Source organism: Melospiza melodia, chromosome W, assembly GCF_035770615.1.
Source record: "Melospiza melodia melodia isolate bMelMel2 chromosome W, bMelMel2.pri, whole genome shotgun sequence".
Classification (NCBI taxonomy): domain Eukaryota; kingdom Metazoa; phylum Chordata; class Aves; order Passeriformes; family Passerellidae; genus Melospiza; species Melospiza melodia.
Genome location: NC_086225.1, coordinates 7746446 through 7771001, shown reverse-complemented (window position 1 = coordinate 7771001; position 24556 = coordinate 7746446). Strand labels below are relative to the sequence as shown.

The 24556-nt window shown below is 41.9% G+C and overlaps 1 pseudogene; it reads left to right on the top strand.

Moving 5' to 3' along the window:
* The window catches only part of LOC134431451 (kinesin-like protein KIF2A), a 233922-nt pseudogene that overhangs the window by 171320 nt on the left and 38046 nt on the right, over positions 1-24556 (top strand).

Genomic DNA, 24556 nt, shown 5'->3' with positions numbered 1-24556 from the left:
CAATTTTTATAAGTGGAACAAATTAGCATTTCTAACTAATATAGTCCAATTAGAAGAGCAGTTAGGTAATTTTTCCCCAGGTACTGCCCCATTGGAATTGGTCCAGGGGCTTTACACCATTACTTCTTGTGTGTCATGATTTGAGAGAAAGTGAGTTTTTTTGGCATGCTGTGGTCAAACCAATAGGTGCTAAGATTTGAATATTGGTACCTGATGTGGCCACTGAGGACATGGATACGCCTCTGAGAACACAGAGGGTTAAAAGCAGAGAACTCCCAGGAAAACTTTCTGGTCAGTGAAAGGTTCAGACCTCCCCTGCCCAGCTGTTGCAGGCTGGGTGGGGGAGGGGGAGCCATGCGGCCGGGTGAGGTGAGCCAGGGCCCTGAGGATGGAAGGGTGGAGGAGCACCAAGAAGCATCGGGCAGCCACCACGCCCCCTCCCCCCCAGAAGAGAGAGAGAAAGAGAAAGAGAGACCCAGCCTGTGCCTGTGCTACCTTGAAATTTGATATCACGGCCGGCTGAGAAGGAGAAGGGGGGGGTGTGGCAAGAAGGTGCCCAGAAGGGCAGCGTGGGAGTTCTGGACAGGCAGAGCCCGAGATTTTTTAACCCTTTTCTTGGATGATGGAAACCTTACAAATGCTGATCCTCCTGGAGCTAAGTGAGAAGAGAGATAGAGATAAGAGGAAATGGGCCACGAGAGAAGTGGAGAAGAATCCTAGGTGGGAGGAGGCGATGGAGTGGCCTTTGGCTGGACTTTTCTTGTATAGCCATGGACAGAACCATTTTTCCTGTGACACAGAGACTGCATTTAGGGGAGAGGCAATGGCTTGGAGCCAAGAGAGTTCAGTGTTGTTATGTGAAGGAGTGCATGAACAGAGATGACGGGTGAGGAAGGTGGTGGTGGTGGTGCCCTCTGTCTTCAGGGAAGAAGAAGAAGATCTCTGTTCTTGAGACCCCTCAGCCCCAGGGGGTGAAATTTGGGGGGGACAGTTGTCCTGAAAGTGAGAGACTGCGCTCTATTTGGAACTGGACAAAGCACCCTTAAAAGGACAACCCTAGAAGCAGCTCTGGTCCATGCACATTGATGAGAGCACTGGGCATGTCATGATGGCAAATGATCTCCAGGCGGTGCCACGTGTGACACGGAAACACAAGAGGTCTCAGCTGTGTTTCCAGTGGAAGCCTATGGCACAAGAAGGACTCCTCATTCCTTGATGAACTGAGAATTGATTATCTAAAGGGTGATGATGGACTGAGAGTTGGTGATCTGAGGGGTGGATGTACTCTCAGATTCTGGTTGGAAAACAAAATATCCTTGTCAGGCTTCTCTTCTTGAAAATAAGATTAACAGTACTTCATGAATGTGTTAGAAGGTTAGCCTATTATTCTAAAATCTAAGAGAAAGGGTAGAAAAAATACTAGTAGCTTTTTAACTGTGTAATAGAAGTCTACAGAGCTATGAATATATGAAAAATACGTAAAATGCAAAAATCTTTAGGTATCAATACCTGCTTTCTATTGCAACCAAATTGTTATAAAATAAACCCTACACATATATATTTACAAACACTGATCATTCAATGTTTTTTCACCCAAATCCACCCCAAGGGATCTATTAACAAGAACCTGGGTTACCCTCGCTGTTGCAGATTGATGCTGGCTAAACCCCAGTGCACTCACGAAAAATCATTCACTCATTCTCCTCGGCTATAGTTGAGAAGAGGAGGGAAAAAGAAAAAGAAATTAAAAGGCTCATGGGGTGATATAATGATTAGGAGAAAACACTCTAAGGGCAAAACAGGCTTAAAACTTGAAAGACAGAAAAATTTATTAACAGAATTTAAAGAGAGGATAATGAGAACTGAAATAAGCCATTAGAACACTTTCCCCCCATCTTTCCTTCCTACTGACAGTGCAGGGAGATAAAACATAGGGTTTTTAGTCAATCTGCCACTTCTAAAGAATCTTTCTTCAGTTTGCTTAGGGATATGAGTTTCTTTTGCTATGCCATGGGATCTTTCTTACAGGAAACAGTTTTCTGTGAACTTTTCCAACCTGGTTTTAATTTTCTCAAGTAGCAGTCCTGCCCAAACCTGCTGCAATGTGAATCCCTCTCACGGGCAAAACAGTCTTCCCACAACTGTTTTTGCATGGTCCAGTAGTTCATGGGGTGCAGTTTTAAGGATGAGATGTTCTAGTATGAAAGCAAGGGTCTTCATCCTCTATCTCTGGAAGCAAGGGTTCTCTCTCTCTCTTTTTAAACCTCTCACCAGATCACAGTTTCTCAGCATCCTCATGCTCCAGCATGAGTACCTTTTTCTCATGGGCTGCAGGTGAATTCTGCAACCCCCCCCATGCACTTAATGAATTACAGGGAAACAGTCTGTTGTATTATAGTCCTCACCACGGCTTGCAGAAGAATTTCAGCTCCTCATGTGGGGCACCAAAAAAGAAAAGCTGCTGCTGCCGCCTATGCCCCTCTGTCCGCAGCATAGCTTGCTAAAAGCAAATAAAGTTCATTGTAAACCATGCTGAGATGGGAGAGGCCACGTGGTGCTGCCTCAGACGTGCAGTCCTGGCTGCGTGGTCCCTCCTGGACTGGGGTGGCAGCAGCCAGTCCTAGCCCCAGCTGCTCCTGGCCTCATCCTCAGGGCTGTTTGCAGTGCCAGGATGGCCCCCTACAGCAGCATGAACCTGGCAGCTGTGTTGGGAAAGGGCCTCAACCACCCCGCCAAGAATGCGCCTGGCAGGCTCGCCAGGAAGGGGCGTGACTGCCCCTTCACCACTCCTCAAAGGCGAGGAAGAAAGAGAGCTTCCCGTGGTTTTTCTTCTTTTAAATATGTTATCATAGAGGCGTTACCAGCTTTCCTAATTGGCTTAGTAGTATGCCTATTCTCAGAGCCAGCCAGCGACTGGTTTTGCCAGGCATGGAGGAAGCTTTTAGCAGCTCCTCACAGAAAATCACTTCCGTGCCAGGCTTCTTCCCTCTTCACCAAAAATCAAGCCATGCAAAAAACCACCACACTTGCCTTCAGGGATGGGTCATAATAACAAATGCTTCTTGAAGTCTGTCAGGCTTAGTGCTGTGACCACTTCCTTGGGGACCCTGTTCCAGTGCCCGACTATCCTCTGGGTGAAGAACCTTTTTTCTAATATCCAACCTAAACCTCCCCTGACACAACTTCAGGCCATTCCCGTGGGTCCTGTCACTGGACACCAGAGAGAAGAGATCAGTGTCTGCCCTTCTTCTTCCCCTCACTAGGAAGTTGTAGACTGCAATGAGGTTCCCCTCACTCTCCTCTTTTCCAGACTGAACAGACTAAGGGTCCTCAGCCACTTTCTCATACAGCTTCCTCTCAAAGCCCTTTACCATCTTTGTTGCCATCTTTTGAACATGTGGAAAAACACAATTCACTGCTTAGAATTTTTAGAAATTTAATAACAAAAGGATAAAAAAGGACAATATGTACAGTGCTGGGGGGCTCCTGGACAACAGCCAAAGAACACACCGATGTATACAGACAATGTTATCTTTATACTGTTACTACATCACTGAGATGCATGCATATTCATGTGTGTCATGCATTATTCAAACATTCTTGCTAACTTTCTGATGTTTTGGGAACTTCTTTCTTTGACTTCTTCACACTCCAGCTTATCTGCATGTCTTAGTTTGGAAATGGGGGTGTGTATTCTATTCCTATCTGTTAGATGTGGGGCAGTTATCTTGTGTTAATTGGGTAGTTTTCTTGGGGAGATATCTTCTGTTAATGGGCCATTGAATCTCACTGCATGACTGATAAAATTACATCATCTCATTGTGAGAAGCTCCGCCCAGAGGGAGGAGCCAAGCATTCCTACCTGGATATAATCTGAGATTTGGAAGACCCCAGCCAGCCCTTTCCCACTGGATTCCCAGAGGAAGACCAGGCCCATCTACACCACCACTGGATCTTCAGAGGAAGACTACACCCTTCTACAGGATCACTGCCTCAACAAAACCACACCTGTCACTCCAGGAGGACTGCAGGCACCATTTCAATTGGACTGCTACCAACACCCTGACCAACAGTGTGTTAGGTCATATTCTGACTCTGTCAGTGTTGTTTTGTATAACTGCATTGTCTATTTTATTTCATTCTCTAATAAAAAACTGTTATTCCTGCTCCCATATCTTTGCCTGAGAGCCCCTCAATTTCAAAATTACATTTTCCATTTCAGAGGAGACTCCTGCCTTCCTTAGCAGACACCTGTCTTTTCAAACCAAGACACTGAATGACATCCTGTGTGTCAGGTCAATATATTTTATTTCTTCTTGTGTCTCCAGCCTGCTGTTTCACATCCTCTGATAAGTATTTAGTATGTCCTCCTTAAATTTAACATTGTATTCTCTAATTGTCCTGCAGTGCTCTGGTTTGTGTCACAGTTAACTTATTTTGGACAGGTTGTTCAGTGGATGGCCTTACACTGTTTTTAGTTAAACAAAAACCTTTTTTTATGTCTTTTGTTTTGCTAAGGTCTATAATACAATACATTCATCACACTATTATTTCCATAAATGATACATCGATATTATATTCATACACAACTATTTTTATGAGCAACACAGTGCATGCTTAAGCAGATATATTATATTATATTATATTATATTATATTATATTATATTATATTATATTATATTATATTATATTATATTATATTATATTATATTATATTATATTATATTATATTATATTATTATATATTATTATATATTATTATATATTATATTATATTATATTATATTATATTATATTATATTATATTATATTATATTATATTATATTATATTATATTATATTATATTATATTATATTATATTATATTATATTATATTTCAGCTAAAAAGTGATATAAGTGATACTATTTCTAAATTCCTTTAATCACTAACAACATGCAGAAGCTAATACATAAATGCGAAAGCCAATATTATCTGGTCTTTTTTTACAAACACTCTCTAATAGTTTAATATCTTTCTGTTATTGTGCTGCCCCAAACTGCTCACAATATTCAAGGTGAGGCCTTGAAATCACTGCCGTTTTTCATGCATTATTCAAGAAGACATCAAGAAAGTTATGAAATATTATTTAAATAATCAAATGCTTTTATTATTTGCTTTATAATGCTTGAAAGGCATTCAGTCTAAATAGGGACATTTTTATTCTGAGCCCATTTAGTTGTTTTATGCTGTTTCACTGTTGCAATGCTTTCTTGGGTTATCATCCCAGAGTTTATAGCCTGGCTTTTGTAAGAAACTGTTTCTAGGAAATTTCAGTAGGCCACAAGGATATGGATGCAGCTCAAGGATTAGCTGAACTGCTGTAGAACTATTCATGTAACACAAAAGCCATTCCATCTGTTAGTCTTGCTAAAAGCAAAGCCATAATATGAAAAGATTTTGATGTATAGTTGTTTGAAGAAGTTCTGTGTGTAAACATGTTAAAGCTGTACCAGGAAAGCCCTGAATCTTAAGAGATGCCTGTACACAAAGTATTAAGGCAAAGGCAGAAACTGGAATTAATGATCCAAATATGACAGCAGCAAAACAAATTTAAATTTGAACTAACTTTCTGTAAGAAGTAATTTATTAGCTGATGTTAGAATTCTGAGTGGGCAGAAGTGATGTCTTGATTACTGCGATCTTGGTTTGTACTATTGTACTTAGTTACTGCTGTTACTTCTATACTAATTTCTTACTATTCTGTACAGTATTTCTCTCTGGAACTCTTCAACCTATTACAGATATTACTTTAGCCCCATACCATTCTTGTGACTGAAAGTGGAGGTAAATGTTATCTTTGTTCTCATGAAGAATGTTCGTAAACAGGGAGTGGCTTGCATTTTCAAGTGTTTTCCAATATTGAGTACATCAATACAGAGCTTATACTTACTAGGTTTGTGACCTGTGGAAGCTTTCAGAAAATTTGGGCACCAGTGTTTTCTTCTGAGCTGTAAAGAAAGTCAGTGGTGAAGCCAGAGTCAAAGCTACTGCTTTTAACTGATAGAGTTAATGTGAGTCATGGTCCACACTGCTTCTGCTGGCAGAGGCTGTATATCATTCAGGCTTTTGCAGTTCATAATCAGAAATACTTGTTAGTCTGGAGATTTAACATCAGCAATGATTTTTTTGTTCTTGTTAAGTACAATACATGTAACTGTTTTAGATGAGATTCAGAAAGTACTTAGGCTCCTAAGTCCTTTTAAAGTTCCAACCTCTCTACTGAGCTTAATGAGAGATGAAAGTCTAACACTTCTTGAATTCAGTTTTGCATAACTTCAGCAACATAACTAAGGCATATATTTTCTGATTTTGAATTGCATTTGTATTATGCATTTTTCTTTAATGGGGATTGTATACATATGAGGTTTTACTCTGATTTTATTAAATATAAACCTGTTTGTTCTTTCAGGAGTGCATTAGAGCCTTAGGCCGAAATAAACTTCATACGCCATTCAGAGCAAGTAAACTTACTCAGGTGCTAAGAGATTCATTCATAGGAGAAAACTCCCATACCTGTATGGTAAGTTTGTTTAGTTAACTTTATGCTTTACCAATTAATTGAGGTTATACATTAACTGAGACTATATTTGAAGTTAGTCTTTCAGCAGAGCCATTTCAGATAACTTTCTCTTTTCTCACTTTTTATTGACCTTTTTGATTGCTTGTTCTAGTTTTCTAGCTAGACAAATAGCTAGAAACACTTTAGGTTGAGGATTTTTTTGTTTGTTTGTAATAATGTCTTAATTATATTATAATATTGCTTGTTGAATCAGAATTTTGGAAAAGGTGGTGTACACTGGAAGTATAGTGGTAAGTTATGGTCTTTAAATGACAAAGGCAAATTTAAAATTGGTATCAAAGGTATCAGAATATCCTCTAGGCTGTAAAGCGAAGTAGTTGGGACAGATAAGATGACTAGCTGTGTATTGTATAAAAGTGCATTTGCATCAGTCTGAAAAAATAGAATCCTTCTGTCAGATGGAGGAAAGAACAGATAAAAGCACAGATGTCCAGTGGTTTTATTTGTGCATCCTTAATATTTCTCCTTATGGAAATGTAAATTCTCTGCAGTGGACACTGACTGTTAAGCTTGTTTGCTATGGTGGGTTGATCTTGGCTGGCTGTCAGGTGCCCACCAAACCACTCTATCACTCCCCTCCTCAGCAGTACTGGGGGGGGGGGGGGGGAATAAGATGGAAGTCATGGGTCAAGATAAAGGCAGTTTAAAAAAGCAAAAGCAAAGGCTGCACGTGAAAAAAAAGGAAAACCAAAGAGTTTTATTCTCTATTTCCCATCAGCACACAATGTCCAGCCACTTCCTAGGAGGCAGAGCTTCAGCATGTGTAGCAGTTGCTCTGGAAGACAGATGTCATAAAAATGAATGTCCCCCTTCCTCCTCCTTTTTCTTAGCTTTTATATCTAAGCAGACATCATATGGTATGGAATATCCTTTGGGTCAGCTGGCCTGGCTATGTCCCCTCCTAGGATCTTGCCCACACCCAGCCTACAGGCCTTCAAGGGTGAGGGGGCAGAATGTTGAGACAGCACTGATGCTGTGGCAGCACTGCTCAGAAGTAGCCAAAACACTGGTGTGTTCTCAACACCTTTCCAGCTCCCAATGCAAAGCACAGCACTGGGAGGGCTGCCATGGGAGAATGAACTCCAGCTCAGCCAGACCCAATATATTTGTGTTGGTTACTTTCCACAGGCTCCTTGGAATTAGTCTAGAGGTGACAGAAATCTTCAGACCACAACATGAAAACCATGGTGTTAGGGCAGCCTAGTCTTCTCTTTGGATGTTAGGTATGGTTCTAATATGAAATTTGTGGTAAAATAGCATTTTTGACTAATGGTTTCTCTTTGGTTTTCTAATGAAAACACAGAATTGTTTTCTTTCCACTGGGACAACTTCATAAATCATATTCAAGATCAGAAAGCTAAACCATGCATCTCTAGGCAATGTATCCTCACTGCTAAAGAAGTTTTGGAAAGTTAGCCTGTTGGGAATTCCGTTCTGTACATAGAAGGAGTAACATTTGTGAATGTTTTGTGACATTCTCACCATCACCTTTACCACTGCTTAAAGTGCTAACAAGCTGTCTTCATTTTGGTGAAGCTTTTTTATTTATTATTCTTCTCATAGAGTTAATGTAACATTTTTCCTGTTTAAATGCATGAAAATAACATCGAGAATAACCCATGATGTATGGGTATTTAATTTCTGATAAAGCTTGCATTCCTTCATTTTATATTCAATATAATTCTAAATTAGGGGAAAAAAAATCTCCTCTGAAAGTGAGCAAAAATATGCTTGAAATATTTATGTTATTCACATAACTGCAGTCACTTTATAATTAAGAATAAGAAAACTCTTTCATGATGAGACACTGCTTTCAAACTCATTCTTCCTGTTACTATTCCATATAGTTTCTCAGTATTAGGACCACTTGTAACATTCTGGGTTTGGTGTTTGTTTGCATGTAATTTTTACCCAGAATTTAATCAGCAATGTTTTCTCTTAAGACAGTGATGTAGGAAGAGTAGCACAGTGCATCTTTACGGTTGTTTGAATTGAGTTCTTGCATTTGCAGCACTTGTTCCTGTGATAACTAGATGAATGCAGAAACAATCTGCCTTTCTAGAGATCTGACATGTTTCTGAACAAAATATATTGAATTGAGGGAGGTGTAGGAGATACCTTAGCCTGGAATTACCTCCAGTCATCCCCAGTTCCCTGGAAAGAGGAGAGGAGATTTACACTCCAGTGGCCAAGTGGTGAGAAGAGTGGACAATGATCTGCAGCTTCTGGGTCTTCCTTTGCGTTTTTATCAAGAAAATGCATTCAGCCTTCCAGTGGGGTATTTGCAATTGGTTCTTTGGCAGAGGGCCTAGTTTTAAAGCATGTTCATGTTTAGGTTTTATATGATACACTGGCAAAATTCTACTGATTAAATATACAGGTAAAGAAAAAGGCATATCATTATGGCTGATAACAGTATTTTATTAAATTAAAAGAGTACTTATCCTGCAGGTACACTGACTGCAGCAGAGCTATTAACTGGGGTGCTTCAAACTTCTAAAAATTAATGCAAATATAGTTTAATAATGGGTAGCTTCATTTCAGGTTTCTGCAGTTGACTGTAGAGATCACTGCTATGTTCTCTATAAGTATTTATGTGAAATAAATTAAAGAATAGATGAAATTTTGAGGAATAATTCTGTTGTGGTGGTTTGACCTTGGCTGGCCACCAGGTGCCCACCAAAGCTGTTCTATCACTTCCCTCCTGAGCTTGATAACAGAGAGAAAATATAATGAAAGGCTCATGGGTTGAGATAAGGATGGGGAGAGGTCATAGATTTTCCTGGGTTGAAAGGGACTTTAAAGAACTGCCCAGGCAGAAAGGGACCTGGGGGTACTGGTCGACAGCCGGCTAAACATGAGCCAGCAGTGTGCCCCGGTGACCAAGAAGGCCAACAGCATCCTGGCCTGTATCAGGAATAGTGTGGCCAGAAGGAGCAGGGAGATCATCCTTCCCCTATACTCAGCACTGGTGAGGCCGCACCTTGAGTACTGTGTCAAGACCTATGAGGAACGACTGAGGGAGCTGGGATTGTTTAGCCTGGAGAAAAGGAGACTCAGAGGTGACCTTATTGCTCTCTACAACTTCCTGGAAGGTGGTTGTAGTCAGGTGGGGGTTGGTCTCTTTCACCACACAGCAACTGACAGAACCAGAGGACACAGTCTCAAGCTGTGTCAAGGGAAATATAGGTTGGATATTAGGAAGAAGCTTTTTACAGAAAGGGTGATAAAGTTCTGGAATGGTCTACCTGGGGAGGTGGTGGAGTCACCATCCCTGGATGTGTTTAAGAAAAGACTGGATATGGCTCTCAGTGCCATGGTTTAGTTGAGGTGCTAGGGCATGGATTGGACTTGATGATCTTTAAGATCTCTTCCAGCCTAGTCATTTTGTGAATTCTGTGAATTCCTGTAATCATCAAGTTCCAACCCCACTGCCATGGGCAGGAACACCTTTCACTAGACCAGATTTCTCAGAGCTCCAGCCAACCTAGCCTTTGTCAGGAAAATTAATCCATGATGTCAGAGGTTTATGTTCAAAAAGGAGACAGAGGAGTCCTGTAACTTTATTTGAATAAAGGGAAAGGTCATGGAGCATTTCCCATGGGGTCTCTCAAATTGCTAGAGGATGCAGCCTCCTTTTTATCCTAATTTCCCAACCACATTTCCCTCTCTCTTCCCCCATTGGCTGAGGTACTTGAGAGGTACAGACTTCCCGCATCACCTAATACAGACCCCCTTCTAATGAGTTCTCCCCCCTTTTTCTTTTTCCTTTTGTCTCTGTTCTTTTTCTCTAAATCCAGGGATTTAACACAGTCCTGAGTGAGTAACAGTCTGTGTCAATTAGTGGAATTCCTATGGAATTCATGGTTCCACCCATTGCTTCTTTCACCTCTCAGTATCTGGCCTTATGTACCAGCAGGCCCACAGTTTATAAAGACACTTCCTTCTCATTCCTGTCAGCACTCTCTGGGGCAGCTCCAGCCCTGCAGTGTCAGCCTCCTTGCTCCCTTTCAGCCTGGCTGGACCCAGTTGGTTTTAGCTATTTCACTACTATGTCTAAGCTTAATTAACAGCAGAAATAAAAACTGTATCTTTATAACAAAGTTACTTTAGCATCACTCATATAAAATCCATTTTAACATTTGCGAAAAGCCAGTATTATACAATGTATCTATAACATTCAGAGACAGCTCTTCACACTCAAGCCACCTCTTGATGTACAGGGAAACCCTTCTCCTTTCCTTCCTCCCCTGTCTCTTCTGAACATCCTGTAGCCATCAATAGTTGCACTCCAGTAATGGGATTCGTCCCACCAAGTTTCAATAATGGCAATGTCTCAGTTTGAGGCAATTTAAAGGAGAACACTCTGAAATGAGTTGTTTCCCTTTATAGGCTTGAACAATCCCTTTTCACTAATAAGGAACAAATACAAGTAAATAAGTTAAAAAAATAAGTTTACTAACAAGCGGAACAGAAACAGGCAAAAAAATAACAGTAAATGTGAGAAACTATGTTCACTTTTAAAATTTTAAAGGTTTATTAAACCTTATCAAAAATACAACAGAAAACTGAATAAGGAAAAATTACAGTGCTGGGAGCAAAGGATTCAACTGCCATGTGCTCATTCACAAAATGGATGCTTTGTTTTTTATACCCCTAGCCCCTTTCAAAGTCTTGTCAGTCGACTCCTTCTTTGCTGTCCAGTGGTGGACATCACTTTCTTACATCTTGATTGGAGGTCAGGTGCTGTCATAAAAACAAGCCGACCCTCCCAAATGCCCTGGCTACCCAGGCCATCCAGTGATAACAATGCAAGGGGGAGGGCAAGCATAACTATACATCTACAAAACTTCTCTTAACATATGCATAATATTCACCCCTTAATTATGAGAGTCAACTATCACATTACTCATCCATAACAGCAAATAACTGCTAAATACCAAACTGCTAAAAACTCATGCCCCTACCCTTACAGGAACAAAGAGAGACACTAAATGCTCTAAATACCCTTCCCCATATGGCACCCAGCAGGGATGACCTTGGCCTTGTTGGCCAAAGGGATAAGATGGCATCAGATCCCTCTCAGAAATGCAGGAGCTTCACAGAGCAGTTCCAGTAGCAGACAAAGGCCTGACTTCTCACCTGGGGTCAACCCTTTCTTCATGGAAAAGCACAACAGAGCAGGCATGGCAAAGTTAAGGAGCTGGGCTGGGGCCACTCAGTGTTTTCACTCCCTGGATTGGCGCTATTGACAGTGACCCGGGACAGAGTGAAGTCCATCGCTCTGCTCTTGCCAGTGCAATGCCCCTGACTGTGGACAGGCAGTTGTGGAATTCACCCTTGTTGAAGTGAGGGGAGAACGACCATCCTTTAATGCATCGAACTCGAGTTTATTGATCGATCAGCCAGTTTAAATAATAGTGTTAACGAACTTCATGCATATTCCAAAATCCAGGTTCATGATAGGCTAACAGAGAAAACTCTAACCACTCCTTTTGTTTTAAAATACCGTTGATTGTTTACACAAAACAAAACCAGTGTTCCCACTGTGATATGAAAGGTTCCCAAAACTTCCATATCTGTTCCCAGGGTGCCATCTTTTCCCAGAGCGGGTGTTTCGCTTGTTATGGGAAGACTGTCTGAGAACCTTATTGTTTATAAAGTGATGCCTGAGAGAGTCTAATTGTTTATAGAAATCAGGCTGGGAACTGCTTTTGGAACTGCTTCACAACTACCTTTTACTTTTCTCTCAATTGCATGGCTTCATGGCCTTTTTCTTTAAGCCATGCTTGAACTAAACTCTCTACACACCCTAAGGCAGCAACAGTCAGGAAATAACAGCAAATAACCACCAGATACAAAGTGCTCAATCCTGCAGACTCCCCAAAACAGAGACCCAAAAAAATTGCTCCCCACAACTCCAGAATGCTGCCCTGGATTTTGACTGCCCTGGTCAAAGGACAAAGGGGAAAATTGTGTCAGTCTTTTCCCAACTGCCCCCCTCCTCCTTTGTCTTATCCCTTGTTCTGCTTATTTCCTGACAGCTGGAGCTCCAACTGGAGTTCTTCGGACCCAGGGGCTGGAAACTCACAGAGGGAATTTGTATTCCCAGAGGCAGGGATAGTCAAGACCAAGCAGCTGGGCTGGACCCTCTTGGCTGGCTGCAGCTAAATGGTGGCTTGAACTGTGATGGGCAGTCACTGCCCTTTTCTCTTGGAGGTGCCTCCAGCTTCCCAAAATCAAGAGGAGGCAGAGAGACCGAGACTGCAGCTGGAATGGAAGGCTTTCACTGCTGTTTTCTCCCAGCGTGGTGCCTCCAACTCCCTGAACCACCAGAGGGGAAGAGACGAGCCTGGGCCTGCAAGTGGCATTGCTGCCGCTTCCTTTGTGCGCTATCTCCAATGTGAGAGGAAGAGAGACTGCTTGGGCAGCTTTTAAAAAAAGTGCATGCTAAAGCAAATTCCTTTCCCTCCCCCCCCTCCCCCCCCTCCACACAAACGGTCCCTTGTTGTATAGTCTTAAAGATGCAGTAAAAATTTTTGGGCCCAGATGGTCTGGGATACCTTATCATTATGAAACACCCCCAAGAAAAGAGGAGACTATAACTTGTGCCCCAGATTCCCTTACCAACCGTCTCAAGGCCCTGAAAGCCTTAGTCACTCACCAATTATCATCATAGGCAAAACAGACTCAAATTGGGGAAAAACATTTGTTTAATTTATTGCAAATCCAATCAGCTATCATTGTTGCTGACAGGCTCAGCCTTGGCCAGCAGAGTGTCTGTCTTGGAGCTGGCTGACATTGGGTCCATCAGATATAAGAGAAGCTTCTGGCAGCTGCTCACAGAAGCCACACCTGTTGCCTCATCTTGCAAAACCTGGCCATGAAAACCTAATAGAACTGTAACATGTAGATAATGATACCATTTCATCCAAAATATTTTAGCATGTTACAGGCAAAATAAATTGAAAAGATTGAAACACAGAAGTATTGTTCAATTGGAGAATATTATTTATTGAAAATGTAAGATAATTCATCAAAATTGTACCTGTTTCAAGATGCTGGTTTTGCTTGTCAATTAGAAGGCATTTATTGTAAAAGAATTTCTTATGTGCTATTAGAGAATAAGACATTTTGAAAATATATGATACTTTTTAATATGGAAAGCATATAAAATTATATAGTAAAAACTTGTGATTTTAACTTTGAGAGATTCCTGAAACAGCTGGGTATAAAATACCTACTAGGTTTTCCCACTTCCTTTCTCATATATAATCTTTGAATGGGATGTTTGAGTCAAATTTATTTTGGTAATTTCTACACTTAATTTTTGACTTTGTCTTTTTTCATTTACGTCATTCCTTGTTGCAATTTTTAAAGTTACATCTTTAGGCATGTAGCATCACATCTGTATAAAATGTTAAAATATGATTTGGAAATTTATTTTTGTGAAATTTGAAAAAAAAATCAAAAACTTATTTTGAGAACAGCTTCCCTGTGGACAGTTATGACTAGGATCCATGTCATTCTAAAGAAATACAGAGACATACAGTCAGCATAAATAGTCTTTTATAACTTTATTAGTCATTGAAATTTTAATGAAGTTCTTGTCCTTAAATACTTTCAAAAACCATTTCATAGAATCATAGAATCGTTAAGGTTGAAAAAAAACCTTAATATGATCAAGTTCAACCATTCCCCCAGTATTGCCAAGCCCACCACTAAACCATATCCCCATGTGCCACATCCAACAGTCTTTTAAATGTCTCCAGGGATAGTGACCCCACTACGGCCCTGAGCAGCCTGTGCCAGGGTTTGACAATGCTTTCAGTGAAGTTTTTATTAATATCCACTCTAAACCTCCCCTGACGTAACTTGAAGCAGTTTCCTTTCATCCTATTGCTTGATACTTGGGAAAAGAAACCAACACTCACCTCACTATAAACTCATCTTGGTAGTTGTAGAGAGTGAGAAGGTTTCCCCGAATCTCCTTTTCACCAGATTAAACATCCCCAGTTCTCTCAGCCACTCCTCATAAAACTTGTGCTCTACATCCTTCACCAGCTTCATTGATGCACTTTGGACATGCTGTAGCACCTCAATGTCCTTGTAGCAAGTGGCCCAAAACTGAACACAGTATTTTAAGTTGTTTTTGAAGAGCTACATAGTAGGATAATATAACATTATTTGACATTTGCAAGGTAGTATGTTGGGTTTGCATGACAGGGTTGTGGTAGCAGGGGGAGCTATAGGGGTGGCTTATGTGAGAAGCTGCAAGAAGCTTCCCCTATGTTCAGTGGAGCCAATGCCACCTGTCTCCACGACAGATCCATCACTGGCTAAGACTTAGCCCATCAGTGATGGTGGTAGCACCACTGGGATAACAAATTTAAGAATGAAAAAAGTTATTGCACAGAAGCAATTGCAGACAGAGAAGAGCAGAGTGAGAATATGTGAGAGGACCAGCTATACAGACACCAAGGTCAATGGAGAAAGAGGGAGAGGAGCTGCTCCAGGCGCTGGAGCTGAGATTCACCTGCAGTCTGTGGTGAAGACCATGATGAAGCAGCTGTTCCCCATGCAGTCCATGGAGGACCATGGGGGAGCAGAGATCTACGTGCAGCCTGTGGATGACCCTGCACTGGAGCAGGTGGATACTCAAAGGAGTCTGTGACCCCCTGGGGGATCCACAGTGGAGCAGCCTAATGCTGAAGGACTGCTGCCCATTAAAAGGCACACACGGAGCAGTTTGTGAGGAACTGCAGCCTGTGGGAAAGACTCACATTGGAGAAGTTTGTGGAGGACTGTTTCCTGTGGGAGGAACGCCACAGTAGAGCAGGGGAAGGAGTCCTCTCCCTGAGGAGGAAGGAGTGGCAGAAACATCATGTGATGAACTGACTATAACCCCCATTTCCACTGGGGGAAGGAGGTAGAGAATTGGGAATAAAGTTGACCCTTGTAAGAAGGGAGGGGTGGAGGCAAAGTGTTTTTAAGATTTGATTTTACTTCTCATTATCCTACTCTGATTTGATTGGCAATAAATTCAGTTAATATCCCCAAGTCGAGTCTGTTTTGCCTGTGATGGCAACTGGTGAGTGATCTCTCCCTACCCTTATCTCAACTCATGAACCTTTCATTATATTTTCTCTCCCTTGTCCAGTTAAGGAGGGGAGTGATAGAGTGGCTTTGGTGGACACCTGGTATCCAGCCAAGATCAACACAGGTAGATAAGAGAATAGTCTCATTTTTTAACCAGTACTGCATCCTTTACATGCTGCATTCTTGACATGCTTCAGCCATAGCTGGAGGGCCAGACCCCTCAGCTCTCCAGGGAAAAAAAGTGGGAACTTGGTGACTTCAGTGTCCCAAAAGAACCATTGATCCCACTGTGATGGTTTATAAGTGATGCAGAAACATTCAAAATAGGAAGAAGGATAATTACATGTCTTAAAGATCTTCCTGTCCATAAATAGGGCTGCTTTTTCCATCCTCATTTGGAATTACAAATGGGGAAGCAAGGGAGGGAGAGATTGTAGTCCTCCTGTCTTGCTGGGACTGGACTTGTTGAGGCATGAGGATATATGATGTAGTGCATATTTCTATTCTACAGACTGAGTCTTATTCATGGGTTCTTGTGCCCTGAAGGGGGTATCATTATGTCTGACAGCACATACAGTGACACTTGCCGATAGTAGCTGTACCTTATACTCTTCAAAAAGTTGGAACAGTCCACTGATGTTATGACATTTGCCATGTATCATGTACTCTGAAGATTAAACTGATGGAAGAGGTACATGCATCTTTCATGTTAAATGACTTTGGAAGGATTTTAGGAACTTTTAGGGGCTTGTTAATTAGCACCCAGAATGCTTTATAGAAAAACATGGAATCATGATATTTTTAAATCTACACGTTTTCATTAGCAACTAATGCATAATAGTATTAGAGATTAAAACTTAAGTCTATGTGGTAGTAGGGTCTTTAGACTTTCTAACCCCCTCTCACTGCATATTTTTCCTTTCCTCCCAGTAGGAGAAATTCTTCTCAGGATGAATTTTGCACACTTATGTCAGCAGCAGTATGAATGAAGAGAGCAGGTGTCCTAGTTTAAGACAAATGTCTGCCAAGGAAGGCAGGAACCTTCCTGGAATGGAAAAATATTACCCCCTTTCCTCCGAATTATAACTTTGAAATTATTGGGCTTTCAGGCAAAGATATGGGAAAAGAAATAGCAGCTCCTTACTAGAATATGTATATATATAGTATATATATAGTAGTGGTTTTGGTTTGTTAATTTGAGATTTTTCAGCTAATGTCCTAATGAGTGTGATGGGTTCAGTGCTGGCCAATAACTAGTGTATTTATTACGATGTACTCACCTATTTCTTGTTGTGAGGTAGGACTAGGAGAAAGGTAAAGTAGGCTCAAAACTTTAAAAGGGTAGGAAGAGAAATTTATTTTAATAATTAAAAGAAAAAGTAGTAAGAATCAGAATAAAATCTTCAGGACACTTCTCCTCTACCTACAACCTTTTTTGTTTGTTTGTTTTTTCCACAGAAAATGTAAAGAAACAAAACTTAAAATTTCAGTCAGTTTACTACCAATGTAATAGTCTTTCTTCAGTTCACTTAGGGAAGGAAGTCCCTCTTGTTAATGTTATGGAGACTTCTCCACAAGAAAATAGGTCTCTCATGGTTCTCAGTTCTCACGGACAGTAGCCACTCAGGGAAATCCGTAATCATTAAATCCCTCCCATTTTCCATAAGCTTTTCTTATAGCTGTGTTTATGGGCTATGTTAACTTATGGGGTACTGTTTTAAAGATGAGTTGTTCAAAGGTAAAGGTTCTCATTACCTATCTCTGAAATCATCTTTTTCTTGAGGGTATAGGATTTTCATTACTCTTCTCTCCTTCATTGTTCAAACTTCTCATAGGATCACAGCTACTTTAATATTTGTTTCCTTAGCATGGAAGCCTTTGTTCGATATCTATAATTTGAACACTCTCATCTCCCCATACCTTCATGTGTTACAAGGAAAAAAGAGTCTTTTCTCTATAGTTTTACAAGAGGATTTCAGCCCTAAGATTAAGGTATCTCCTCATCCCTCCCATCTGGGATTTGACTTCTTCTTCACTGACTTCAGTGTTTTTATGTTGTCCTTCTATATTACCTGTATTTTGTTCTTTTCTCTCACTCGAGGGAGGATTGAAACACTGAAAGAGTTTATATCTCACCTGGGGCCTGTAGATGGTCACCTGACTCCGGCCGGGCTTGGTAGCTTGCCGCAGGAACTTCGGCTGGGGGGATATTGATGGTTTTCTCCTCTCCCCTGCCCACTGGTTGTGGATGAATTTAAACGGTGGTAGAATCTTGGCTGAGCCAGCCTGGCCGGGGATTCTCCTGGACTCGGCTTGGCCCCAGGCTGGTGGTAAGATGTTAGAAATCGCAGCCATGGCCCAGCCTGGTCCCGTGGCACTCCCCCTTCCCCACCCGGCAGCTGATGGGAGAGTCCCGGGCCCGTGGCAGGGGCCGCCCGACCCTGGCCTGACTGAGTCTGGGGCCAGGCCGACCATATTACTTGGTTGCCAGCCGGAAGGGAAAGAGGAAGTTCCCGGGTTTCTTTTGTCTTTAACATGTATTTTTCACACAGGCTTCTACAGCTTTTCAGTGGCTGGAAACTTTGCATCACTTCTGTGAATGCCTCCCATACAATTCCACCACAATATATATAAAACAAGGCAGACAAACAACAATGACAACGGTAACAACAAAACAGAAAAAAAAAAAGCGCCCAATAATAGCCTTTATTCTGCCCATCAAGCAATTTCCCCTTTGGTGTAGTTATGATCACAACTGGCAAGGGATGCTGATGGCTGGTGTTAAGGCAGAGAAGCTGCAGTGAACCCCCTGTGGCTCCAGTGGGCGCTGTTTGCTCAGGCAGCTTCAGAGGGCAGCTGCCACAAGCTCTGAGCCTCCCCAGGGGATAATGGCGGCCCGAGGGAGAGAAAGAAGGTGGAGGGTGGGGTGTGTTTTGGTTTTCCCCTGGCTCTCACATCTCCTGTGCAGTGTCCTGGTGATGGCAGCAGCAGCCGAGGCTCCAGTAAGCAGCTGGGAGGTGTTCCTTCTGGAGAGAGGAAGGAGGTGGGCGCCCAGTTTTGCCCTGCGGCACCCATGCAGATGGTGAGGGTCTCTCCCAGCAAGGGTGGGTGCCAAAAAGTCCCAGTCAAACGGCCACTCTTCTGGCTTACCAACAGCAAGAAGAAACAGCAAGGAAGGCGCAGCAGAAGCAGCAAGTCCCCTGGGCAGAAGTCTGGCACCAAAACCCACAACCGTCTGCCCTACAAGCCAGCAGGGACTGCACCACACCCTGCTAAGGAACTGCCAAAAAACCCCACCATGTCACCTGCTCGCCCAGAACCATTCCAATGGTATGCCAAGGCCCTAACTGCACCTTTTGTCTCTTAATGTGGTTCATTTTTCATTTCCATGACAACAAATGGGAAAAAAATTATCTTAATAAACCTAACCCCCAGCACCAGGATTATCTAATATTCATCAGTTTGTCTCCTGATTCTGTGCTGCCAAAACAAAATGTTAGCGTGTAGGATCATAGAGGCATTTGTCCTGGGTAGAGCCTTTATGGATCTCCTGAAAGGAGCACAGATGAGAAAATTGGACTAATGAGAGAAGCTAGTGCAAATAATGCCTGACCAGTTATTTTTGCTGAATGCTGAAAAGAGGGTGAGATCTTTAGGGTATTTTATTTAACTGGAAAATTAAAGACTTATAGATTCCAGATGTTTCATAAATGAAGCCCACAACTGGGCAAGAAAATAAAACTCTAGTCAGATGATTACAGAGCAGGTATTTGTTTATGCAGCTCTAGGAGTGAGGGGGAGCTCTCTGCCACAAAACTCATTCTTCTTTAGCCTTCAGTTACATTTTAAAAGTCTTTCTGTGCAACATCACAATTACAACATATCATTAGCATGCTCATATTTGAATAAAGCTGTGTCATGATTTTACAACAGTTTGTTGCTTCTGCGCATACCTCACTTCCTTCTGTGGTGGTTTTCAGTCTCCTGGTGGTCTTTTGATGAAGACTTCTGTAGTCTTCCTCACATTTGAACTTTTTACCTCTATCTTCAGCACATGCCTGGTGCTTCTTGTTTTTCAGTCTAACTTGTTTTTAGCTAATTTTGCAGTGTGCAAGTTCCATTAAAACTTGCTATCTTGCTTTTGATGGTGCTTGTTATCTCACTGGCTTTGTTGTCTTGCTTGCTTTACTTGTGCATCTGAAATAAACAGGGCCAGGAGACTTCTTCTCCTTTTTTTAATGCCTTTATTAAAAGTGATCAGCTCAGGATTGGGTGGGTCTGCAGCGTCCCGTCGTCTCCCAGGGCGACTCAGAGGAGGAGGATATGCACAGCTCTGTCAACTAGGGGCAGGGCTGGGGGATCCGGTCCTCGTGGGAGCCTTTAGGGCGTGGTATCCCCCGTCAGATGTTAGTTCAGTCCGAGTCTCGCTCCCCTCCCAGACCTGGCCCAGGGGATCTCGAAGACAGGGTGAGGAACGATGAAGGTTTCCAGCATCTCTTGCAGGCCCAGCACTCCGCTCCTCACATCCAGACATCACTCCAGTCTCTCAACTCTTAGGTGGCTCATTGTTTTTGGGGTTTCTCCGTGACTTTGGAGTCGGGGGTCCCACAAAGCATTCTGGTCTTGGGAGTCACTTTGCATAACGCCTCCCCTTCAGGTCTCTTCTCCTCATTGTTCGGGAAGGTCCCCACCCGTTACTGTCTCAGGAGAAGGGCCATTAACTCGCCCCAGCCAGGGCTTTTACTAATACAAAAACAACCATTAATGACAACGACCCGTGATTACAATAACAAAACACGCAGAACTTGGGCAGGGCCAGTGATCTGGCTGCCTCTTTGTAACTTTTTCTCACAAAAAAATATTAACCGAATTTTTGTTCATAACACATCTTGTTACAATGTTACTTGCAGTTAACCTTTTGTTACATACCACTTAGGATTCAATCCCCCCTTTCTTTTTACTTTTGAGAATTTGTTCAAAAATCATCATGTGTTTATTCTGTGGAAATATGCTCCTCTTTCTACACTATGTCTCAATTTATATATCTTCCAATCATGATAAGACATTGTGGTTCACTGACAGCACCACAAAAAGCACTGGCTAAGTATGCATGTACACAAAATGATTATTCCTAATGACAAGATTCCCATAAATAATTGTTTCAACCAATTTAGATTAGGGAGCCAAGACGTGTCTCCCATAAGTGAGTTGACCAAGATGCATCATGCTTTGTTACTTCATGGAGTATCTTTGCATGTTGCCAGATTGTATGTATATCTATTGTTATTTGCCTTGATTGATTGATGTAAGTACAACAACTGGTATTTATCAACGTACAGACTCCTCCCATTTGTGCTGTGATCATATCTAATACGATATTGTCGCACATTCTGGCTAGATGGTAACAGTGGATGAAATAAACAGGGCAAGGAGACTTCTCCTTTTTAATGCCTTTACTATAAGTGATCAGCTCAGGATTGGGCAGCTCGGCAGGGCTGCAACTTCCCGTCGTCTCTCCCAGGGTGACTCAGAGGAGGAGGATATGCACAGCTTTGTCCACTAGGGGCAGAGCTGGGGGTCCGGTCCTTGTGGGAGCCTTTTGGGCGTTGAGACCCTCCGTTGTTACTTTTCCCCGCTCCTTCCCGTCCACTCCCGGCGTCGGGACGACTTCCATTGGTCAGGGCGAGAGGGACTCCGAAGGTGTTCTGCATCTCTGCAGGCTCAGCACTCCGCTCCTCACATCCAGACATCACTCCCATCTCTCAAATCTTAGGTGGCTTGTTGTTTTTGGGGTTTTCTCAGTACGTTTGGAGCAGGGGTCCCACACAGCATGCTGGTCCTTAGAGTTATTTTGCAAATCCCTCCTGTCCAAAGTCCCTTCTCCTCACTGTTCGGGAGGTACCCCACCCTTCACTGTCTCAGAGAAGGGCCATTAACTCGCCCCAGCCAGGGCTTTTACTGATACAAAAACAACTATTAACAACAACGACCCGTAATTACCATAACACAAGCAGCAGCCCAGCCGCAACAGTGGTAACCTTTTTCTCACAGAAAAATTGGCAGAATTTTTGTTCATAACAGTGGGGGGGGCGACAGTCCCCCTCTTTCGGGCTCCACAGAATCCCGGCTACCAGTGGAGGCGCAATGCTGAACAAAAGGGCCACAGCATGGGCCTGGGGGGCACTGGGTTACTTTATTTGATGTTAAACTCCCCGAATCCCAGGGTCCCAGGCAACGAACGGGGGCAAACAACAGCTTATAAAGGGGGGCAGGTCTCAAGGGAGGATACAATGTTCAACTAATCAGGAGAACTGGGGATGGAACACAAGGCAGGGAATACAAGGGAGGAAAACTGCTTGGGATAGGAGGGGTAATAACTGGATGTGGGGGGGGAAGGGGTTTGAAACTTGGCAGGGAAGTAGCTAAGTAACAACAGATAAGACACCTGGCTCAATTGAATAACAAAGGCGGTTCTGTGTCACTCTGAAAAAGGGGGAGAAAAAACCCAAAAGGACTACCAAACCACAAATCAAACAATAAACATGCCAAATAAAAGCCACAACATAACACTATATGATTTTGAAATATGACTTCTTTTAAATAATTAATTTCTGTTTTCAACCATCCAGTGGCATCTGCCATTGAGTTTGCAATTATTTTCATCTCTGCTGAGATGTTCACTATTGCTTTTTCTAAGTGTACAATTCCTAAAGTTGGGAATAAAGCTCTGACACAGTTCTGAAGGCCTGTATTATATCTAGTTGGAGGATTAGAAGGTATACTTCGACTAAATCAGTTTCTCCAAATTCCTCTAACAATTCCTCTAATTAAATGAGTATGATTTATAACTTGTATCGGTGGGACAAGATACCCCATAGTACACTGACCTGTCTAATTTCCAGGTAGTTGCTTAAGGGCTATTTCATTTCCACACAACCACCAAAAGCCATTTGGCAAATCACAGTTAGTTGTGATGCTCATGTTGGAATTGTTAATATGCCTTGCAAACAAATAGTTATGCCATTGAGCAAATTGAACTTTAAAATCTGGTGAGGTAGATGGTGAATTTATATCTAACATGTCTTGTAGGATGTCAGTAATTCTGGTCCAATTGGGAGTATTATTAAACTGGCCAAAGTTTGGTCCTGTAAAGTTTGACTCCACATAAATAATGGATTGACTGATGAGTGATAACTGAAAAAGGGGTTTTCCTAAAGGTGAACCTATTTGTTTGCAGTGTGTACTACTATTATACAAGGTATACGGGCTTAATTCAGTCCAATTACTAGAGGGCACCCCTAACAATGGTAAGTGCAATTGTTGTACCATTCCCCACAGCCAACAGTCTCTTATTCCAGTATGATTAGCTATTGCCTCAAGCAAAGCTACATACTTATTTGCATTAAAAAATTACTCCAATCTGCCAAAAAACAACAAATCATAACAAAGTATTCATGATTTGCAGCTGAGTTTCAGCTTAGAGTCCATCATTATCAATGGTTGTTACTGTCCAAGTTGCAACAGGAGATTTCTTCACTTGGGTATAGTGAATCCAGGTGGGATTTTCTCCCACACAAATTGCATTGAAGGTTGTCAGGAGGACTTGCAATGGTCTGTCCTACTTCTGCAGAGGATTACCTGAAAAATTCTTAACATATACCCAGTCAACAAGATCAATTGTGTGCCATTTATGATCTGGTTGCTTAGGGTGGTTTTCAAATACAGTGTTATACTTCTGGTGCAACTGAGTGTTAATGGTTTTTAAGTATTCATAAATATATTGATTACCAACCTGGGTCAGGTTTTCATCATGAGTAGCATTTAACGCATAAAGTTTACCATACAAAATTTCAAATGTGCTAATCTTTTCTTTTGACCGTGGCTTTATCCTGATTCTGATGAGGGCAATGGATAATGCCTGGTACCAGTACAAATTTGTCTCTCGACAGATCTTAACTATTTGTTGTTTAAACACGTGGTTCATTTTCTCTACTAAACCACTAGCTTGTGGCCTGTAAGGAGTATGGAATTGCCACTCAGTTCTCAAGGCCTTGCTGACAGCTTATACAATTTGTGCACAAAAATGTGATCCTCTGTCAGAGGATAGTACTCTAGGTACACCAAATCTAGGTATGATCTCATTCAACAGTACTTTTATTACTTCTCTAGCTTTTTTTTGTCCTACAAGGAAATGGTTCTGGCCACCCAGAGAAAGTATCAGTAAGTACCAGCAAATACCAAAACCCCCCTTTCTTGGGAGTTCAGAAAAGTCTATCTGCCACAAGTCTCCAGGAAAAGCTCCTCTGCTAATAACCCCTTGTTCTAGCCTAACTGTTCTGTTTGGATTATTCTTTAAACAAGTCACACATTGTGATGTTACTTCTTTAACAATTTCCTGCAAGCCTGGTCCTTCAATTCGTTCCTTTAGGTATTGGTGTAACGGTTCTGCTCCCCAGTGGGTCTTATCATGTTCAGATTTTACATAATGTCTCATTGACTTTTCTGGTATTATTAGTTGACCTGTTTCTAATTGTCCCCAACCATTCTCTAAAAGCTTTCCTTGATTTTCATTAATCCATTTATAATCAGAGGGTTGGTGTTTTATAGGCTGCTTAGTTGATACTACATTAGGTATTAGAGCTGCCACAATTGGTTAATTTCTTTCAGCAGTGATTTTAGCTTCATAATCCACAAATTTGTTACCTGCTTCTGGAGGGTATTACCCTTTGAGTGCCTTTGGCAATGTATAATTGCCACTTGCAATGGGAGTTTCACCGCCTCGAGGAGCCTGAGGATTTCGGTTGCATATTTGATGATCTTTAGTGCAGTCAGGAGT